This window comes from Manis javanica, chromosome 8, assembly GCF_040802235.1.
Source record: "Manis javanica isolate MJ-LG chromosome 8, MJ_LKY, whole genome shotgun sequence".
Classification (NCBI taxonomy): Eukaryota; Metazoa; Chordata; class Mammalia; order Pholidota; family Manidae; genus Manis; species Manis javanica.
This window is the reverse complement of record NC_133163.1, coordinates 17,425,350-17,447,609: the sequence shown is the minus strand read 5'-3', so window position 1 is coordinate 17,447,609 and position 22,260 is coordinate 17,425,350. Positions and strand designations below refer to the sequence as shown.

Below are 22,260 nucleotides of genomic sequence, written 5' to 3'. Positions count from 1 at the left end.
AGGCGGTTGCTTCTAAAGCCGCCAGCCCGCCCCATGCTAGCAATCCGGGATCTTTTAGTGGCAAAGAAGATGCGGAGGGTGCATGTTCATTTTCCTTCACGTTGGGGAGGGGGTTACTTTTTCCAAGACCAAGTCTTTCTCCCACTCTGCTGATCTTCAGTGGCCGGACACTGAGCTCTCGCCAGTGCGTCTTTCTGGTGTCCCAGCCGGGGAGAAGGCGCGGGAGCACACGGGTCTGAACGCGAATTCCCTTCCTGTGCTGAGTGCGTAGGGGCTCCGGGAGAGGGCGGATAATGACCGCAGGTCCCGGCGCTGAGTGCCGAGGTTAGGCGACTGCGAGGAGGGCGAGGCAGAGCCTCTCCAGCTGCCCCAGCGTCTTCGCAGGGGCGCCGAGCTGCCTGGGAAGATCCCTCCGCCGCGCTGACCTGTCGGGAGCTCGTCCCACGGCTTCAGCGCCGGTGCGGTCCTTTCTCACTCCTAATGAGGCCCAAGATCAAGGTTGCCAGCAGGTCGGGGCGCTAACCAAGGAAAGGAAGCGTCGGGGAGGCGGGTGACTGGGGCGGGCGAAACCCACACTTGAAGCTGGGAAAAACTCTTGTAGAACGTTGGCCTCCGGCCGGCGGCAACTACCAGAGGCGAAGGCCACCGCGTCTGTCGCCTCTGGCGCTTTGCTCCTGGAACCTCCCAAGATGGCACTTACTGTCCGTCCTTGTCACAGTTAACTCCTCCAGACGCGCCCCTCCCCCCTCCGGAGAGTAATTACACACTGGGTTTGGCGAGAAGAGCGGCTACATGTATGTAAGTCAGAGCATTTTCCTAGCCACCTTTGCATAATGCAACAGGAGCAGCGACCCGCGGCAGGAACCCGGGTCGTGTGTGTGCGCGCGCGTGTGAGCGCGTGTGCCAGCGTGCGTCTCAGGCGTGCGTCTGGGTGGATCCGTGCGTGGCTTGTGCTTGGGGAGGCAAATCGGGCGTTTCTCCAAGTGGTCTTAACGCGACTTAGGCGCTCAAATATGTGAAGGCGGTAGACACAACAGGGATAAGAAGGAAATAAAAACAATTGGGAAAGTGGTGCCAAGTGACTCAAGCTTTGAACTAAGGATGGGGAAATCATCCCAAGCCAGTTATGGCCACCGCTCCGGTCCAACTAACTCTTCGGTCGCGGTAGCCGAGCAGATCCCTGGGGAATTGGTACCGAGCTAGTTTCAAGCTCGCGGGTTGCTTTTCGCATGGCCCCACCGACGGCGCATCTCAGCGCAGCCAAGCCCCTGGCGCGAGCTCGCTCTCCCTCTTCTGTTCAGATTCAGTCTCTCTACAGACTTGTTAAAACATGACTGTAACTTACTGGTGGCAGGAGGAGCGGCAATGAAATGAGAGAAGAAAACCAGAACCTTTTTTTTCCCCTAAGAAAGTGACATGCACTTGGTTTTCTTAACGTTACTCTTTAACCTTTGCTAAGAGGTTGCCAAGTGGAAACGTTGCCTGTGTACAAATCAGGCTTATTTTGCTGTCAAGCTTGTTCCCTAAGTCTTTGAGTCTGAATTTGGTGGTTCGCTGTTATCTGTGGGTAAAGTGAACAACGCTCTTCCAGACCAGTGTGCAGGGAGAAAAATGGAATGTTAAAAATAATCATGTTATAAATTTTGGATTATTTTCACAATTAAAGTTATTTAAGACGGTTCGGGATCAGGGAACTAGTGATGGGGTGGGGGTAAATCACCAAGGCTGACTGCTTTTGAAATAACGCCATCTTGGTTGAGAGACTTGTTTTGCCTTTACCCCCTCATCTCATGTTTGGGTCATTTCTCAGTGTCTAATAAATCCTTTGGCTTGGAGGTACAACACCAGGAGGTCAGGGGGAAATGACTTCCAGCGCGGCGACGTTGGCATTGTCCCTAAGAGTTGCGGGGTATGTGTGTGTTGGGGGAGGGGAGGGGCGAGCACAGTGCAGGGCAGCACGGGGGGAAGGCGTGCGTGGCCCAGTGGGCATTCGTGGTGTAAGCCCTGCCACTCTCCAACTCTCTTCAGGGAGGATAGGGTTAAAAACCCAGTCTGACTTTGCCTCTTGGAAAGCTTTGGGTTGCAGCCGCGCCTCCCAAGCATTCTTTAAACCAGAGACGTGGGAGGGACTCCGAGAGGGAGGGAGGCAGGCAGGAGGGAGGGAAAGAGGGCTCGAGGAGGGGAGCGCGCCGGAGCGCGAGGGACAGAGGGAGAGGAGGGGCGCGGGCGCTGCAGAGCCGATCCCGCGAATTCATTACTGTAAACATCTCCCGGGGGTGTCAGGCGGGGTGAGGGTGGGGGCCGCGGCGCCTACATTAACGGGGCCTCGTCGGATTGAGGCAGCAGTGAGACCGGAGCAGCCTCGGGACCCACGCCCGGCCGGCGCAGCACTTGGAGAGCCCCTCTCCCGCCCCGCGCAGCGCCCCGCGCCGGGCCCCGCGCCGGGCACCCGGGCGTCGGAGGCGCGCCCGCCCGGCTCTCCGGCCGCCCTCCGCGGGCCTCCGTCTCCGTGGAGCCCCGGCGCGGCGGGGCCTTCCTCCCCTGCCTTCCCCGCGCGCCCTCCTGCTTTCAGGACTCGTGGGCTGGGTGGAGGCGGAGAGGCGTAGACAGGAGGAGAGGAGGCGGGGGCCCCGGCGGCCGGAGCCGAGAGAAAGTGGCATGCCAGAGCCCTGCAGGCGGAGGTGGCGGAGGACGGGGAGAGACGATGCCGCGGCTCGGTAGGGCGGAAAGGCGAGAGCGAGCGAGGCGTGGGGGGCGCCCGGGGACCGGCTGGCTGCGGGGAGGTGCGCGCAGCTCTGAGGCTCCGGCCTCCGCACCCCTGGCCCCGACGCTGCGGGCGACAGGGCCGGGCTCCGGCAGCCGCCACCGTCGCCGCCGCCGACACTCGGGGGATCGAGCAAAAGTTTGGATCTGGGGGAGGACGCGGCGCTGAGCGGGATTACCACCAGAGCTGGAAGGGGACCTCGAGAACCTTCTCAGGTAATGTGCCCCCGCTACCCCCACCCGCGCCCTCTCCGCGCTCGCCCCTTTGCGGGGCTTCTGCTTTTTCCCAGCGCCTCTCCTGACGCTCGCCAGGTCTGGCCAAAAGTAACAGGGAGGCGAAGTTCGAGATTGCGGGGATGGGTACCTAGCTCCGGGAGGTTACAGTCACGTTAGAAGGGCCCTTGGCGCTTCTCCGCGCGCAGTGGGCAGCTGTGCAGCGCGGCAGATCTCCCCTGGGAATGGACGAGAGACCTCGGCCCCAGCTGGTGCCTCGTTTGGTAGCTGCTTGGAAATTTAGAACGTGGATTCAAGGGCTTTTAGTATTCTGAAATCCACGGAAACGAGATGTGGATTTAACCTACTGTCACCCTCACCCCCTCACTCGCGCACCCTTATTTTGCATCTTTTAAAAATGATGTGCGCCCATCCCATTTAGCTAGTGCAGGGAAGCAAATCTGGGGGAGGCGGGAGGTGTGCGAACATTTCAAGTAATAGGGGAAAATTACCCTTTCCCCTTTTGACATCCCGGAGCCCTTCCTCCCTCCGTTCCATTCACCTTCTGGCGTCATAAAATACGAACTTTGGAAGTCATATTTTGATTGCAAGGTGAGATGAAGCGCGTTAGTTATTGGTGACGTGAATTCGCAGTGATGGTCCGTGTGTGTGTGTGTGTGTGTGTGTGTGTGTGTGTAAGTGTGTGTTAGTGGTGTTGAGGAGAGGCGGGTTTTTCCTCCGTGACCTGATGCACTGTGGTGTGGGGGAATGAGCAGTCGCGTGTGTGCACTGAGGCAGGGGCAGGGGAGGGAAGACGGTCACGTTTCCCGAACAGCAGCCTCACTTAGGCTAACTAGGAAAATAGTTCCGCTTTTCACTCTGAAAGCAAAAAACATTCCAGCCCCGACTCCCCAGCGTCTCCTTGCTGCCAGTCGAGTTTTGAGTTTCGCAGCAGCTCAGCGTTTGCTGCGGCTATCATCTTTATTATGATCATTATTTATCCACCTGGAAACTCATCGTGCCTTCTCTAGTAAATGGAAATCTGTCTCCAAGAGCTTTTGATTAATTTTGGTGGAGGGAATCTTACAGTAAGCTAATCAAGTGCAAGGCACAAATCCGTGTAAATGCTCGGGCAGGAGTGCAAGGTTCTGATTAGATTTCTTTACATGCTGCATTTGCTATGCAAAGCCTTTTCTAAATGGGAGCTATTGCTCTCCCCTCAGCTGGGAGGCTCTTTAATCACACAGGGTTTCAGGGAGCTTTGGGGCATGTCCACTCGCTCACAGGCTTATTGCTAAATTTATTATGTCTAACTTCTCCCAGTCAAAAGCTAATATGAAGGCTAGCTTCCATATAAGAACTGATATTGTCTGTGGACTTAAACCCTATGACCTTATTAAATCCCCAATGAGAGGATCGCCCAAACATTTTGAGGTAAACAGATTGCAGGTTGGCATTTATCCAGGGATATACTTGGTTGTTGCAGCATAAATGTAAAATTTTAGGTCAGTATCTGAAGTGTTAGAACTGGACTTTTTTTTTTTCTTTCTTTAAATCAGTGAGCAACTGCACCACATCCATAATACAGGCCACCATATTAGAAGAGAAAAATCTTTGGGTAATACACATATTATAAAAATTGCTTATTTGCTCACAATGTTCTTGCTCCCCCAAATACAACTTTTCTTCCTCCCCTCCTCAAAAGCTTCAAATAGTATAGGGTTAAACCACTTAAGGATTTTTAATAACCACAGATGACAGTGCAACATCATGCTCTCATGTTGAGTTGCAAGTATCTGTGACTGGAGGAGGTTGGAATATGAAATTTCAAATATTATTACATGTCTTTACTGGTAGGTACAAGAAATTGTAAAAAAAAAAAAAAAAAAAGAATTTGACTAACTGTACTGCAGCAGAACCTATTGCAGACCTAGTATGGAAGGAATGCTGGTTTTACAAAAAAAAAAAAAATGCCCACGTCTTAACACTTCAGTTGTTTCATTGCAGTTTTAGGACACTCCAGGGGATGCTTTTTACAGAAGAAAGTGGATTCCCCAATAATGCCATGCTGGGCTGCCTGGGGTCCCAAGGCAGTCAGCGTTTTTCCTGTATGCTAGGTTTCAGATGAGGTGATCTTATCCGAGTTTGACTTTGACCGGCTGGATCTAATTTGAGCCTCCTCTGATGCCTGTTACATTTATATTCTGGCCTGCTGGAGAGTTTGATTTAGGATTTAGGCATATCTCCGTAAAGCAACCGTATATCTTCCTGGTTTGAAGCTGTGGTTTCAAGAAAGGCTCAAGTATGTCTAAGTCCAGAGCCTTATTCTGTAGAGACCCAGTGTGAACATCTGATCTAGCCTGACTCTTCAGCCTTGTACTTCACAAGAAAGAATCACTGCTTCTGCCATCAGCAGCGTCTGAAGTTACAGAACAGGAGGGTGACAGGCGGCTCTCGATTTTGCTCTGTTTAGAATATTTGAAAGAGGTCATAGTGATGTAATTTTATTTTTATTCAGGTCAGACATTTCTGGATAATCACCTTTTGGTATGTTTACTTCAGTTTCCATTCAAGTTCATTTTTCACTAGATCACTTTAATAACTTTGTGGTTTCTGCCACAGTGATTCAAATTCAGTGCATTAGTGACCTCTATCTGCCAGAAGTGAATACTCATTGTTTTTCTTATCCGCCTCTAGATTATGTGAGGGGGAAAAAAACAGCAGTTCTGTAGTTCTTTCTGAATATTTAGATTTCTGAACTGGATTTTTCTAATGCAGAGTTCAGTGCGGGTAATGATATTTAACAATAGTAATAAAAATGTTACAAGCTAATAAATAGACTACTAAACGGTTATTCCATGTAGCATGGACAATATGATCAACATAAATAAAACACCAGTGCTATCCGCTGCCAATAAAAGGATTGCACAGTCAAGTAGATCAGTATTTTAAGACTCACGGTGCCTGGATGTAAGTGAAAATTTATTGCCTCTAAGTGCTTACATAACAAGGGAAACTTGAGACAAACCCAGAACATGTATGTGGTAACTAGACTTCAGCGTAGCCGTGTGCTGTGAATTCTGTGAATATGTCTGTGAATTCAGCTGTGCTTCTGTGAACTTATGGCACAGATCAAGGAGGAGGTGGGGTGTTAGAAGGGTGTCTGTAAACAGATGGTCTCTTAAGGAGACTTTTAGAATCTGATTCCTAATCTGGTTTTGTCTTCTGAGGGTTTTCAAATTGAAATTTCAATTGAGTTGATTATTGTAAAAGGTAATTGAAGACAAAGTTTACTGAATTTCCTATGTGGGCAGATACCATTATCTGACATTTTCCAGATGGTTTTTGATGTAGTGGTATTTGGGGATATGGAATTTTTAGGAGGTTTTCTTTCTTTTCCCTTGGGCGGGTTTCATGCAAAGACATTTTTAAAGCCCAATTATTATTATTATTGAAGTTCAGCAACCATTTTAGTATACCGACCAACTTTCTTACTTTCCCCCACCCTCCAACTTTCTTTGCCTTTAAAAAAATTATATTTTTTTCTTCTAAAGCTGCATGTTGGGGGTAGGGGTAAAATCATCAGTACCTTTTTACTCCCTTCAGCATTGTGACCTCCAACTAAGTATCTGTTTATAGTAAAACACACACTCACCTACACATCACACAGCATTTTTAAGACAGAGATTCTTTTCTTCAAGGTTTTAAATATGTTTCTTTTCAAAGAGCCATGACACAAATATTGTAATAAAAATATCCTGTATTCTGATGAATACAGAGACCTATTTCAGCCGCATGGAACAGTGAAACACTGTATTAGCAAAATACTCAGTGGCATTTTCAGTACCTGGTCAAAATCTGTTAGGACCTTCATGTTTTTTCCTTGGCAAATTTTGCATCTTTTGGTCCTTTCGGGTTTCTTTGATTCCTTCTACTGAGGCTCTTTGAAGTGATTCAAAATTAAACAGTAGCTACTTTTTTAGGGAAATTCATCATGCTATATTCAGGATTCAAGAGGAGTTAATGATGCAGAAAAAGTTCTGTAAAACATCTTTCTACAAGAAGTCCTTCTTTCGCAGGCTTCCCTCTTACTGGCCCCCCTGTACCATTTGCAGTGAATTTGAACTCCATGATTTATTTATTTTTCAAATACCACCCCTAACTTAATTTAATGTGGGATATGTTTCTGCAGAAGCTTGAAGTACCATGTGTCCTGAGTCGCTTGAGCAAAGCAGTGTCATTTTTATGAATCTATAGTAAGGGAAGGTCAGAAAAAATATTCTCATATATTTGGGAAGTCAAAAGGCCACATTCATGATTCTCAAACACTGATCACTTACTCATCTGATAGTAAAGGCACATATTTTCCAGAAGATTAGTGGTTAAAGACCTCAACCATTTTTTGAAGCATTCACAAAATAAATCCCTGGTGTTCCTACCCATTAGGCGCTCACTAGAACTAGCAGTTATTCTCACTTTCTTCCCAGGTTGGTTCTAAGGGAATGTGCAAGAAACTTGGCAAATGGCCCTCTGTTCTCCTCAGTTGACAGGTCATGTGTTATGTTTCAGTTCTCTTTATTAGAGCGTTCACAGATAAAATAATCTTACATCTGAAACTTTTAAGAACCTGAGGGCTTTTAGATTTTAAACCATGGAAAAATATTGGTCTTAAGTTCATAGATGCCATTAGGCCTCCTTCAACAGGGCGTAAAAGAACAGTGGCTCCTAAAATCGGTTCACAAATATCTTGTCCATTGAAGTCAACAGAGGTCATGTGTCTGAATGGAAAACATTAGCCTCATATCAGTCCCAAAATAGATCCACATGCTGGTGTCACTCTTAGCCCCAGCTGCCTATGGGCTTCATTTTCATGAACATCCAGTGTCAAAATAGTCTCTATGATAGTTTCCTCTCTCACTTTGCTCCAGAGCATGGACTTAGACAGTTTGAAGAAGGATATAATGCAAGGAATTGTAATATTCCTCACAGGTATTAGATAAAGAGGAAGTGAGGGTTAGAGAAATAGACTGAATAAGCATTTGCCATAAAGGTTCCAGGAAATTCTGTTTTAGACACTGAGGGATGGAACTGACTTTAAAAGACACATTCATACCTAGCATTTATTCCCTTCCTCTCTTACGTTTTTTCATTCTCAGGTACAGGATTTCATTTGTTCTTCACAACTGCCTCTGTGGGTTGATCTGAGAAAGTCTTACTAGCCCAGAATGAAGTGGAAAGGCCACCTGAGTCTGCAAAGAGTTCTCCTTGAAACCTTCTGGCTTTTTATACAATGATGAACATTACATTTTATTACATACATGTTGAAGCCTCCAGAAACAGTTTAGAATTTTCCTTTACCCACCCACCCAACATGATCAGAGTTGGACTCTTTTTATTAAAAGAGCAAAAAATATTGCAATATATAAATATTTAAATTTAAAAAGTAGCATTTCACTGTCTCTCCAATGCTAATTTAGATACAAGTTTGCCTATCCTGGGTGAGTATATATTTACAATGCAGACCTGGTGATTTGGGACCTTAGCTGTCGTGGGAAGTGAGCAAATAAGGAGTTGTTTCGGTGGGAAGAAAAGATGTATTTATACTCAGAAAATCTGCATTCTCATGTCAGCACACTCCTTTCTACATTTATGACCTTGGATGAATTACTTAATCTCCTGGAGACTTAATTTCCTCTCAGGGTTCAACAGGGTTGTTTTGGGGTCAGATAAGATTAATGTGTGTGAAAATACCTTAATAATAATACAGTGTTATGTTCCCATAAGGAGGCATTACTCAAATTGATAACATTTGTCACTGCATGACTGTCATGTGCTAAAGTAGTTCTAGGTTTTATATAGATACAATCCTGACCAAGACAGGATAGTCTGCCCTCCCACAGCCTTTGTTTTTGAGGATGCTGTGGGCCATCACCCAGCCAGGAAAATGTTTGGTGGCCCTAAGTCACTTCTTCCGTTCACTTAGTGGTACATTATCTCCTTTTGTGAGTTTGCTCTATTTTGATGCAAGTATTCTTTGCAGAGATCAAGGGTAATTCGGGTGAGTTGGGTGCAAGGGCCAAACTTCCTTCCTTGACAGCTTGGCTTGATATCGGAAATTGAATTTATCACACATGATCCACTGAGGCTCTTTTGGGAAGAAACCATCAACATTTCCTGAAGTAAGGTTGTTTCTCTTTCTGGCTAGGTTTGTTCTTTAGCCATCCAAGTTATCTTTTGCAAAAACAGAGTCTTTAATAGAATGTGTGATGATTTCTAAAACTTTTTCTTTTTGCAAACTAAGGCAGGCTACTTACTGCATGCAAAAGACTGTCTTTTCAGGTGTTTAGCAAGCTCTCTGAGTCCATTACCAATAAATGAGGAAATCTGACTTATTGTGGCACCTACATAATCTCCAAAGCTTGGCCTTATTTTGACTTTGTGTCTCAAAACCCTTTAGGAGAGATTTTTACAACGTACTTCTCCATATTTTGCTCAGTCATATTTTATTTTTATAATTGTTGAATCTGAGACACTTTTACTTTAAAAAGTTCCTTAAGCACGTGGGCTTTACTTTCCTAATCTGTATACATGAAGGCCTTTGCAAAGGTTAATTTTTAATTGTTTTAGACTTGTTGAATTGAAGCCTGCGGAAAACACATGCACATGTGAAATGTGTATTTACAAAATGTATGATCAGGTCATAATTTTTGTTCAGAAGGGAAATTTCTATCACTAATCTGTATATGTGATAGCCTGTATTTAACAATCTTCTCTTTAGTTTCAGATTTGCCATTTGCCAGGGTTCTGTTACTTGCTCTTGGTTGTTATGTTTTTGTTTTTGTTTTTAAGTTGAAAAGTATTTTAGTAATACATTATAGAACTGTATTTTTACATGGCAAATTACTTTGATAGTTTGGCAAAAATTAACATGAATACCTTTGTTCTGGCAGTGTTGAATGATACACTATTTGAAGAAGGAAATGTTTACAACTATTCTTAAGAATGTTAATAAAAAGAGAAGAATCTGTAGGTATACGCTTGGGGAGTTAATGCTTGTGTACATCTTTGAAATGCAAAGCAAACCTAAGTCTTAGATCCTGTGGGCTAGGAGGGCTGCTGCATACTTGTTAGGTGGTGCTAATTTAGCCCACATGTCCCTAACGCAACACATAATGTGATAACCCAAGTCATTTTTAATTGGAAACTTTCTTTTCCAAATAGGTCCTGGGGAAACTCTAAATAAGGAAAATCACAAAATGCAATGAAGGAACATATTTTTGTGTGAAGGTCTTGGTGTTCATAAGGGAAATATTATTCCTGTAGTGGCAGAAGGTATACCAGATGATAAAGAAGGCTTTTTCATTTATTCAGGAAATGATTTTTAGCACTTGCCATGTCCCACGCACAGAGTTAAGACTGGAGAGGGAAACACAGGTAGTGCCAGGCCCCTCCATTGGTGGCTGCCCAGGCTGGTGAGAAGAGAGGAAGACACAAAGCCAATTGCACTGCAGGTTTCTGCAGGATTGAAGACAGTGCAGCCAACCTTTATAAGGATGCTGGGAAAACAGTATGAATGAAAAATCTCTGCGTTTGAAGAGGTATAGTCTCAGGTTCTAACTCTGGCTCTGTCACTTGTTAATTTTGTAAACTTGGCAAATGTTTAAATGTCTTTTAGTCTTTGTCCCTTCAGGTCTAAAATGGGGGGAAATACTTTCTAATCACAGAGCTGTTCTTCTGAGGATTGGGATACATGTGTAAAATGCCTACCTGCCTGGCACACAGTAGAGGTTTAATAAATGCCGACTGCAGATCTTCCTCTCTCCGAAATAATGATTCCATTATGTTACTCTCCTCTTCTACAGACATCTTTGCTATTTCTCTGGAATCCCAGAGAAGGCTTCTGATCCCTTGAACCTATTCACTAACAGGATATAGCCTCTTTTGCAAAATAAAATTGCATTATTTATGTGTCTAACAGCATGAAGAGGACAAGAAGAAATAGCACTTCACGCAGTGGTAAAGGAGCGTCTAGCTAGTGGTGTTCAGTGTAGGTTGATGGTGTAGGAGGGGACTGAGAGAAGGGAAGGAGGACAGAACTGAGGATTCGTCTCCCTTTGGGCAATCAAAAAGTGGTATCAGGTGGGTCCTGCTTAACTTTAAGTTTTAATATTTTGTTCATGAAAGCATGAGCTCTGGAAGTTGAGGAGAGGTCTCTCCATGCGCGCCACATGCACCTCCACATACACTTCCCTGCAGCTTACAACAAGTCCTGTGTCTAGATCATGACACCAGGCACAATGAGCTGTGGTTATTATGTCTCTGCCAATGCACAGAGATTTTTTTTTATCAGAGTGAATTTTAAACACTTGCTTCACATGATTTATCTCACACATGACTCTTTGTAGAGTCATGAAAATATTTTATTGTAGAAGATTCACATGTAAATTACTGTTATGTTCATATAATGCTTATTTTGTATTTATAGAGTGATTCTACCTTGCTTGTCTAATGACATTAGAATTAGAATGACGCTATTGGTTGTCAGTTCAGTGTGGGAATATATCTTTCAGAATGTAATTTTCAATTAATTTAAGTAAAAGAGCTTCTTACTGCTTCTTTGGCAGATACTTCTGAACAAATACAGTGCTCAGAGGCACTGGTCAAAATATGCAATGCTGGCATTATTTTTAATTTACCTTTATAATTGCATATATACATAGTGTAATTTTGGGGTTCTACTCAACAGTTGAGATATTTTTGACACTGAATCTAAATTTACCAATGTAAGAAAGTTATATTGAACAAGGTATTAAGCATGTCCCAGAACTCCAAGTCCAGAGGCACAGATGCTTTTCCTGTAAAGACCACATAATATATAAGGTTATATATATGTATGTATACACACACACACACACACACACACACACACACATATCAAACTGGAGCAGAGAGGAGCAAGCACTGGAATGTATTTTATAAGCTCTCAGTAAGTAGCTTCTGAACCAACATTCCACTCAACATGAAACAATAAGACCTTGTTTTGCTACTTTTGAACATGTAAGAGAGATTAAAATTCTTTGGGAAATGGTTAAAAAAATATTTTTTTTACCCAAATAGGTAAGGACCAAGTCCAATAGTACTGACAGCAATGGAATTTAAATCTCAAGTCTAATAATCTCTGAATCCCCAAAGAATGTAGGCAGACATCCGTTCAAGTCACAAGCTTGTAATGGAGGATTTGACAAAGGTTGGATCTTTACCATATGCCAAGCACCACGCTAAGTTTTGTACTGGGCATTCGGACTATTCTTTCAAAGAGCACCGCATCCCTGCTCACTAAGAAATCTGATGGATTGGCCTAGAGTGGCCCTTTTCCAAATTTCACTCATCCATCTGAATTAACTGGAGGAGTTGGTTAAAAACACAGGTTCCTGGGTCCTGTGTTTAGTTTACTCTCTGATTTATTAAGTCTGTGATGAGGCGTTGGAACGTGGGATGCTCAAAAACTCCCAGGATTAGAGATCACTGACTTAGGTACTTCTTTAGATTTTTTTCTGACCCGGATTTTCAGTGTTTTGTTTTGTTTTTTAATTGTCTGGTTTAGAGTCACTTGTGAATTTCTGAGCATAACTTTTCTCTGTATTTTGTCACATAGGAAATATGGCCCAATTTAACTCAACTCTGCTAGGAAAGAACCTTTCGAGGGGACCAGACATCAGGGCTGGCTTCACCCTTGATAGCCACAGTCTCCCATGTGGTCTCTTTGCCCTTCCTCAGTATCCCGTAAGCCATTGTACTGTATTGTTCTGGGTGTCCCCATAGTTAATTTCCTAAAAAAAGAAGAAACACAAAAACACAACAAATCACAAGTTTGGATTACTTGTCCCTCTGGATAAAGCCCGTCCAAATTTGCTGTCATCACACGTAAGATCCATGACAGTCCGGGCCTCACACCGTCTCTGCAAACTTATTCCCAAGAATCCATCCTGGCACCCATGATCCAAAGATGGGAAGGCATGGCATGGCCTCCTTATATTTGGCCTTTCCCATGCTGTTTACCTTTACCTGCTTACTCTCCATTTGGCAAACTCTTTTCCTTTCAGACTCACTCAAATGTCATCTTTCCTCCCAGTCAAAATGTATCATCCCTTTCTCTGGGCTCTGCCATCATCTTACTTGTACCTTTATTAGTTCCCTGTTCATGTTATATTGTAATGTGTTCATGTGTCTGTCTTTCCCATTATACTTCGAAGACCTTGGCCCATTCATTCCACCTCTCTAGTGCTAACAACAGTGCTCAAGGCACCAGGTTCTGCATAAATGTAATTGAATGAATAGATACATAATTGAACTGGCCAATCATGGAACACAAGAACATTCATAGTCTGCTGATAGGGATTGCTTCCTCAGAAGTGTTTTCCCATTCCAATAGATTGGTTTGCCTAATGAAGAAAAAAAATACCACCACCACCTTTCTGCCTTACATTAAGCAGGTTTACTGGGCAAATAAGATGCCCACTGGTTAACCCAACCCTGATCAGCATCAAGCTCTCCAAGCTACACATGAGGCAATTCAGATGCCACATAGGAAGATCTGTTTAAAGAAGAAATAGTCTTGTTTGCCAGTGTATCTTTCTTGGCCTGGAGTAAAACCATCAGTTAAGTAGGTGTCCACACAGATGTGATTTTCCGTAGAATAAGAAAGTTAACTCAGCATTAACTTTGTATGTCTTTCTTGGCATAATTAAAGGGAGCAAAGCAAAGAACTTGTGAAGAATTTGGTGATTTGCTCTCTCTTCTATGTTTTTGCTCTTTGTTTTTATTTTGCTTATTTTATCCTAGGCACACTATTTTCTGATGGATATTATATGTGGAACAGGGCCTTCCAGAAAGAAGAAAAGAAGACTAGAAATCATAACTCTTTAATCACACTGTTTCCATAAAGCAGGATTCACCTTATACTTCATGATTTGCACATCGAATACAGCAAAGAACATGTGGATTTTCCAATAATTTCTAAACTTACATGGTTCAATCACAGTGGTGACAGAAGTTGGACCTTCAGTCCTTTTTGTTGGCCAAAAAACGATTCTAACAACACTTTGCCACTTCCATGATGGATTACTGATTGATTGACAGAGATGCTTTACATGCATGGGATGGGTGTGTGTTCACATATAAACACACTATAGTCCCTCCTCTCCCTTTCTTAGCAAGATTTTCAGTGACTAAAGAAAGTAGAAGATGGTGGAGCGTATTTTGATTATGTTCCTACCTTTAACCATTGCTTCCTTCTGGGCTGCCTATACATTGGCAACAGTTCCCATGCCAATAGGAAATGCGCAGACTAACACTTGATACCAGTTTTGATGCTTTAGTACTAGAGGCTTACCACACAATTCCAGAAGATCTTATAGTGTTAATTTACGGAGCTGTTTAGAAACAAAATACTCTCCTGATTCTTGAATCGCACTTCATATCAGCAAGGTGGCATTCTCATCTGAGGGATTAATAATAATCATAATAAAAGTAATAAAGGTATGGATCATAGATGAGGATTATTTAGAATGTAGCTTATGCAATTCATGTGTATTATCACATTTAAATGTTTGCAAAAACCCTAAAAAGTAGGTCTTATTTAGTAAATTTACTAATAAGCCCATTTTACACAGAGGTAAATTGAAGTAGAATTGTATCAGGTTATGTATCTTATCTTGTAACTGTTATTAATTATCTTTATAGGCTAGATAAACACTGGGTAATTTCCAAAATCAGCTCTATTCTATTTTTCTATTGATTTTTTTTCTTTGAAAATCAAATTCAGGGGTGATTGCTCACTTTCCAGGGGGTAACTTGTGATCCAACTTTCCATATTTGGCTTTTTACTAAGCAACTGTATAAGTTTTTGCTCTTTGCCCTTTTTGAGTGAAAAAGATTCTTGGGTGTCTAAATGTATGACTGTAAAATGGGAAGAGAGAAGAATCAGTAATTTGAAAATGTGTGTGACAACTTTTAGCCCATTTTCAGTACTGACAAAAGTCTAGGTTAATGCCCAATGATTAAGAGGTGAATTTATTGTGCAGAACTCTCTCCATTCTTTGGCTTTGCCCTTTTACCAGCATTACTAATAAATAGTTAAATGGATTAATTTGAGATTCCCCTTTTTTCCCTGTGGAGGTGATAATGGGCATTGGAATGACCAGAGGGCAGATAATAGCATAAAGTGAATAGCTTCTGAGAGCGCCTGAAAATAATGGAGAAGTGACTGTGTTATAAATAGGTCAGATTCTCTCCTTTTTAAAATCTATATAATTGCCTGAGTGGTAGACTTTATTGGGTGAAAAAATGTCCCTGAGATGGGCTGGGAAAAGCCGTTCTGCATTGACAATTTGAAGAAAAGTGCAGCATGTGCTTATATTCATTCACCCTGTTAAATTTGGTTTTTGACCATCCTGTCCTTTTCCCATTGTCTGCTGATGCTCTCATCTCTGCATGTATCAAAGTTGTGCTCAGTGAATTCAGGGATTATAACTAAGTCCCTTCAGTTATTATCCTTTCTAATGCCATGCAAATATTATTATTACTGTCTAAATTAAGTGATCTATTTCTTAACTCCTTCAATTCCCTTTAGGCAGCTAGACCATTAGGCTACTCTTGTTTCTTTGTTCTTTACCACCCAATGCCCATCATCTGTTGTGAGGCAGCTGTGCATGGGGTGGCATAATTTATTCCTGACTTGGGGCATTCTAGAGGGTCTCATTGATAGGATTGTTTATGAAAGCAGGCTCTGCCCAGGTGTGGGAGCAGTGTGGCCAGCCAGCTCCATGACCACATGAAAACACAAGCTCTCATTGGCTCTTTGGTGGTTCTGTGATGGTTTTGTGACAGGGGGAGTCTAGCTGAACTGGTCGGAACCCTGTCATGTGCTGTGTGCATTTTGCAACTGAGAAATGATGAGGCGATGTGAAAGAAGCCTAAATGTACTGGTGTCACTCCTACCAAGAATGGCTGCCTGGTTTGTCGGGACCACATGCATCTGTAAAGGATCAGCCTGTGACCCAGTGGTGCTCTTCTCTCTCTGCTCTGAGGGCTGAACGTGTTTGGAATCTCTGCTGGGCTTCAGTGTGTGTTTCAGAATGAGCTAATAATTCTCAACAAAGTCCCACGAAGAGCTCAATTTGTTTTTCTTTATTAAATAAGATCAGTCACCTAGAACCACTACTTTGAGTCATTTATGATTACTCCCTTTTATTCATTTTCAGCTGTTCTATCACTAGTTTTATGCATTAAAAAAAAAATTCTGCCCTCTTGCGCTTGGTTTGGTTATGACCATGGTCATTAAGCCTGTATACCTGTTACCTGCCCTGACCTGCCCATCATAGCTGCTTTACTCTTTCTCACCCTTTACTGGTACTAGTTTCCATTATTTACAAATGAAGTCTAAACTTCTTAGCTTGATACCTAAGGCTGATGTTTCTATAGCTTTCCCTTATCTTCCCAAAGAAAGTTAGACTTCTTTTTGGAACTAAACTTAGGGGGTGCCTTTACTTTTATGTTTGTCTCCACTCTCTGTGAGCTCACTTAAGGCAAAGGTCATGCCTAATAAAGGTTCAAGGAGTGAAATTTAACTCTGGTGCCTGACCCCAACCTACCTCTGTGAAATATACATACAGCACAAGTCTTTGTCTCCCCCTGTGTTTACTGTTTCCCATTAGATTTTAAATATTAGTAAATTAATTTTAGCAAAGTTTTCACAAATTACTCTCATGTATTTGAATTTTAAAATTATCTACTAGAAAAAGCTTCCTTTGTTCCCTCCTTGGACTCAGTGAACTCTTGCTTTGAAAACAGGAAGGTGGAACATTCCGATAGCATCATGAGCTCTCTGTTTATATTTGTAAAACCTGTAGTCTTTCCAGGCCTCTAGGCAAGAGCAAATAGAAATAATCAGAGGCATTAGAACTTGATTATGTTGAATTGGATTTCTTATAACTGAGGCTCAATAGCCAAAATTAGTGGAGTAGTAGTTTATACTGGAAGTAATGCTTGCGATATTCCAAAACCATAGACGCTGGCTTGATGGAATCTTTTGAAGACATGTGAATGTTTTGAAAAGTACAGCAATCACATGCTTTTTATTATCTCCATAATTGTATTATTTTTAAAAGGAAGCTGGATAAAGACGTGGGTGGGGGGGTAGTGGGAAGACCAGGGAGTTTGGACTCGGATTTGAATCCTGGTTCTCCCTTATCCAGCAAAGGTAGCTTGAGCATGTTCCATCGTCTTTGTGTTGACTTCCTCAAGTTTTAAATAGAGGAAAATTAACACACATCTTATAGGATTGCTGTGACGAATAGATTAGGGGTTGCCTGACACACATCGTACTAGTAAATATTCTTTCCCTTCCCCTTTGCCCTCTAAGTTTAAAGTATATGAATGCTGTGGCTTGTAAATGGCAATATTTTCTAGCGTGGGTAAGGCAGTTATGTAATTCTGTGTCACTATTTCCCCAAAGGAGCTTTTGGGGCAGCAGTGCCTCCTGCCGAGTATCTCCCAAATGTTATTTCTTTCTGGGGGCCAGAGGAGGATATGATAGTCTAGAAATAGCCATCACTCTGTCTCAGGATACTCACTATTGAAGAACTCTTAGAATCACTTCTCTTTCTTGAGAGGAAAAAAATCTTTGCAGCAGTCTCCTTCCCAGTGGGCATCATGGATTGTTCAAAAGGCATTACCCAAGGAAAGTGCTCTTAAAACAGCTGCCTGCAGAGGAGTCTAGGTTATCAATAGGCAAAAAAGAAGAGTTTTTCTACCAAAGTTCAGCTTGTCACTATAAACACAAAAATAGCAACATTCATAATATATGTTATGGGGACAACGCTATGAGTGTTTCCACTAGTTGAAATTTTTAACAGCTTCTAAGAATGAACATTAACCCTTCCATAACCCTAGGGAATGTCTATTAGGAAACAGGTTAACAACAAAACAAAAGGCATTACAAAGCGGGAAACAAAAAAGACAAATCTAGTAAATAATTTCATTGTGGATCACATGGTGGAAAATAAGATGTGATAGAGACACAGTTGATTTAACATGAATGACCAATGCAATTATGATTGGCTAATGACTGTTTTTCCTTTCTCTGCATAATATCAGTGTCATTCAAAGTTAAGAAGGTCTTTTTCCTATCAAAATCCCACAGCCATGCAAAATTGTATTTATAGATTTCTTTTCTGGGAAAAGGCCTTGTTGTTTTACTATTCACCTAGATTTCAGTTTAAAAACTTATCCATAATCCAGAAATACAATGTTAGAAGATAAAGAAGGATCTGTACAACATGATTCTTATTTCCTTTTAACGAATGGATATTAGAACTTCCCCTTGATTACATTTTTCTTTATGTGGACATGTTGATCTCCTGGTATAAAATACTCTAGAAATCTGGAAGGTGTTTCATGGGATAATGTAGCATTTCTTTCATTAGCGATTTTTAACGTAACACGAATAATTATCCTGATGGCTTAGCTTAAACTGGGTCTTCTTATGACAAGTATACAAAAAAGCTGGGTTGTCATTGTCCCCTTTTGTTTCACAAGTCTGTATTTCAAAATCAGTAGTGGAATTTCCATGAAAATATATAGCAAGTGGAATCCTGAAAGAAAGGTAATTCTTCACTCTTAAGTGATGGAGAGATTTTTAAGTACTGAAATACAGAGAGAAATCCCTACTTTCATTGAACTGGTAGTTTGGGTTTGATTCTGACTCCACCTATTTATGAGAAGTCCTAAGAAGATGAAGGGACTGAAACTTGAAGCCCCATTTCCTTGTCTCTTCAAAATTAAGCATGTTGCTGATGGGGAGGACTGGTAGTTGGTATTTGTGAAATGTTGATGAGCAGGACCATTAGAAGGAGTGGAATTGTTTGGAAAAATTAGGAGATGGAGCGGGGGTGGGACAGAAGCTTAAGAAGGGCACAGGCATGCCACGGGTAGAGAGAACATTCCAGAATCTCTTTTTCTGTGTACAGTAACTCTTACCCTTCTCCAATGGATATTTATTGTGAATTTATGAAACAATGACGTTTCTTTTTCACATCACTCCGTGATTGAACTCTGCAAAGCCCATGTGCTAGCAGTAGAGGTTTCAGTGTTAGCTCCACGTGTCCTGTTTAATAGGAAAGGATGGAAAGGACAGTTCCAATGGCCATGGGTCCATTTAAACATGACTCCAGGTAGAGGGAATCTCAAGTACTCACAGTGGTACATTGTTGGAATTAAGTGGACCTGAGTTTGAACACCAGCTCTACTATTACGACTATGAAACTTAGGGTAAATTATAAATTTTATCTAAACCTATTCTGTAAAATGAATATATTAGTATTTGGGGGATCCAAAAAGATTAAGTGAAATTAGTTGCCCAGAATATTATTCACAGTAGGATTGTAGTAGGTTGTTGGTTTTTAGTGTGTTTGGCTAATTACCACTGAATCTTAAGTTCTGCGATTAATGCGTGGATCGCTGCATGGAATAAATGAACGCATACAGTGCTTCTTCCCTGAAATGCCTAAAAGATTCATTTCACTTGAGATTGCAGTGGACCCTTATGACGTAACTGATGGTTTAATTTAATTATTGCCAGAGAGAAAGTGTCATATGAAGTGAGAAACTTGAAGATGGGAACATGTTTCATGATCCTTTCTACTTTTGTAACTCATGTTATTTTTATTTCTTAAACCTTTCATTTTGGTTATGTCATTTTACTTTCCTGTATCCTGTAGTATGTAGGGTGTGTGTCATTATCTCTAGCTCATAGATTCCCAGAGAGCAAAATGAAATGCTGAAGTTTATGTCCTTTTCTGCTTTCTGTAGCTTTGTACCAAATAGTCATCTTATCAACACCTGATGTCATGAATTGGATGAGCAGTGTGGGATGTTGAAAAGATTAGTAGGTTGGTGGGCAGCAGGTTTGAGTTCTAGTTTTTGTGCTTTTTCTAAAAAATCTTTAATGCCTGTCAACCTACTCAACCATCTTGTACCTCAGGTTCCTCATCTGCTCAAGACTGCATAGTTCCAGTGACTCTAACTACCAGAGTCTAGGGAGCCAGCATTAGTGGTTAAGAGCTTGGCTCTGCTTTTGTCTGCTTGGTCTTGCAGCTGCCTTCTCTTACTCGCAGCTCTGACACCTTGGCAAGCTGCTTAATCTGCATAAGCCTTACTTTTCTCATCTGGGGGAACAGCAAAATTAAAACCTGCCATGAATATTAAATAAGGTAATACGTGTGGAGCATTTAGTATAGTACCTGGTGGAGTTATACACTCAATAAATCTTAACTCATCTTCCAAACAGTTTATTCAAAAGGTAAGCTAAGTATCACTGATGTTTTCAGAAAGCAGTAGACATTAAGTGCCCCTGTGGTACTGAGGCATGCTCTTCAAAGCTATCGAGGCAGATGATCACAGAGGAGCATCCCACAGGCCTCTTCAAAGAGAGAGGCAGTTCCTCCGGCTTCCTCTAGGAACTCACCAAATGTTTGACAATGATAATGATGATTGACATAGCTTGGGATTTGCTGGTGCAGACAGATAAGACACAGAGACCTTTTAGTTTATGGCAGGATTTGGAAGGAGGATTGTGAAACCTTTGGTAGGACAGAACTATTCCAGAAATCCTTCCAAGAGGCCTAAACTGCTATAACTAATGTGTCTTGTTCTTCCTGGATCTGATGCTTCTGCCACTGTATTAAGTCTCTGAAAAATTTACCAGCCTAACCTCCCAGATCTAGTTTTAGATGGCTGAAGGGATAATGGCATATTTTTTTTGGATACAGTGTCCAATATATGACTCTCACATTAAATTTTAACTGCGGCGTTTTGAAAATCGAACACTTTCAGGCACAACAGATGTGGTGAATAAGGTAGGGAATACTTAGAAAGCAGCCACCTCCCACCTGTTGGCTCTATTCTGTTGATCTGGGTAAGACTGTCTGGTAGCTGCATTAGTCATTGCTATGAAATGCACATCTGCTCTCCCTTGTAGCATTCAGACAGAGTGAAAGGATGCAGTGGACAGTGCAGCAATAAAGGTTTATTGGCCAAGAAACATGAAATCAGGACAAGATGTGATGAGAAAGTATTTTTAGAATACAGACAGAGTATTTCGCAGTAGACAACTTTTAAATAATATCCAGCGATTCATGTGCTGTCCTTCCATCTCCCACCCTCCCTCTCTCTCTCTGTCTCTGTCTCTCTTTCTCTCTCTCTCTCTCTCTCTCTCTCTCCAAGAACTTTGCCACCGAGATCATCTAAGGCTCTCCTTGTTGAACCCCTTGGGTCTATGGCTCTTTAGTTCACATTTTATCCTCAGATTCCATCACTGATCAGGTATAAAATAGCGGTTCAGCAAATATTTGTGGAAGGAAAGAGTGAGAGAAGGAGGAAAAGAGAAGAAAACATTGAGGGAGAAGGAAAAAAAGGAAGATTTCAGCTTACCAACAATAAGTGATTATAAACAGTGGGGTGGTTCTGCACTGTGATTTTGGGAAGGGATAGAACCTTTTTGTCCTGCTGAAGAAATGGCATAATGGATGACTTTCAAGTGCATTAGAACTGAGGTCTCCCTTATTCTTGACAACAGTTATCCAAATCACCATAAGAACAGAGTAGATTCAGTTTTATGTATTAACATATAGGGTAAGGCAGATACTTTTCAAATGTGATTCTGAGGGGATTTAAATTGGACAGAAAATGTCATCAGGAATAGAAAGCCAAGCGTCCCTTCTCTTTTAATTGTCCCGTAGAAGAAAGGGGAACGCATTTTATTTTATTCCTTTTCAAAGCACTTATGAGAGACCCTCATTACACTCCACAGGACACTGCATATATTTAAGTAAAAAGAGATTCATGATTGAGCCAGCAATCAACAAATATTTATTGATGTCCCAAATACTGTACCAGAAAGTTTTGGTTGTCTTAGAGGGATTTAATAAGTGGTCATCTTGCAAAATGAGACATTGCAGAAGACTTTGTCCATAAGCAATCATGGCTGCAAAATGCCCCTCCTACAGACTGGACAGGTTATGTGCCTCATTTCCTGACATATTAGTGTACCTAAGAAAGACAATCAGGATACACATTTTAATTTTTCATTTGTTTTTGAAGTTTTCCAGTGGTGTGTAAATGTCTAAGAGGTCCCATCAGACCACTCGGGGTGGTTTGGATACCTGCTTTGAATCCTCCACCCCTGTCCTTAACTGAAACCTGGATTTCCAGCTAAAGCACACAATG

At 42.1% G+C, this 22,260-nt stretch overlaps 1 protein-coding gene across 3 annotated transcripts in view; it reads left to right on the top strand.

The window, feature by feature from the left end:
- FLRT2 (fibronectin leucine rich transmembrane protein 2) overlaps positions 1-22,260 on the top strand; it is an 86,418-nt gene that overhangs the window by 665 nt on the left and 63,493 nt on the right. For 2 of the 3 annotated variants that reach the window (XM_017654251.3, XM_036991715.2), the window contains exon 1: positions 2,295-2,979. The exons of the other annotated variant lie outside the window; for it this stretch is intronic. The gene's annotated coding sequence lies outside the window, so the exon portion shown is untranslated. Of the gene's footprint in view, positions 1-2,294; positions 2,980-22,260 lie in introns of those variants that run through there. 3 annotated transcript variants of the gene reach the window in all.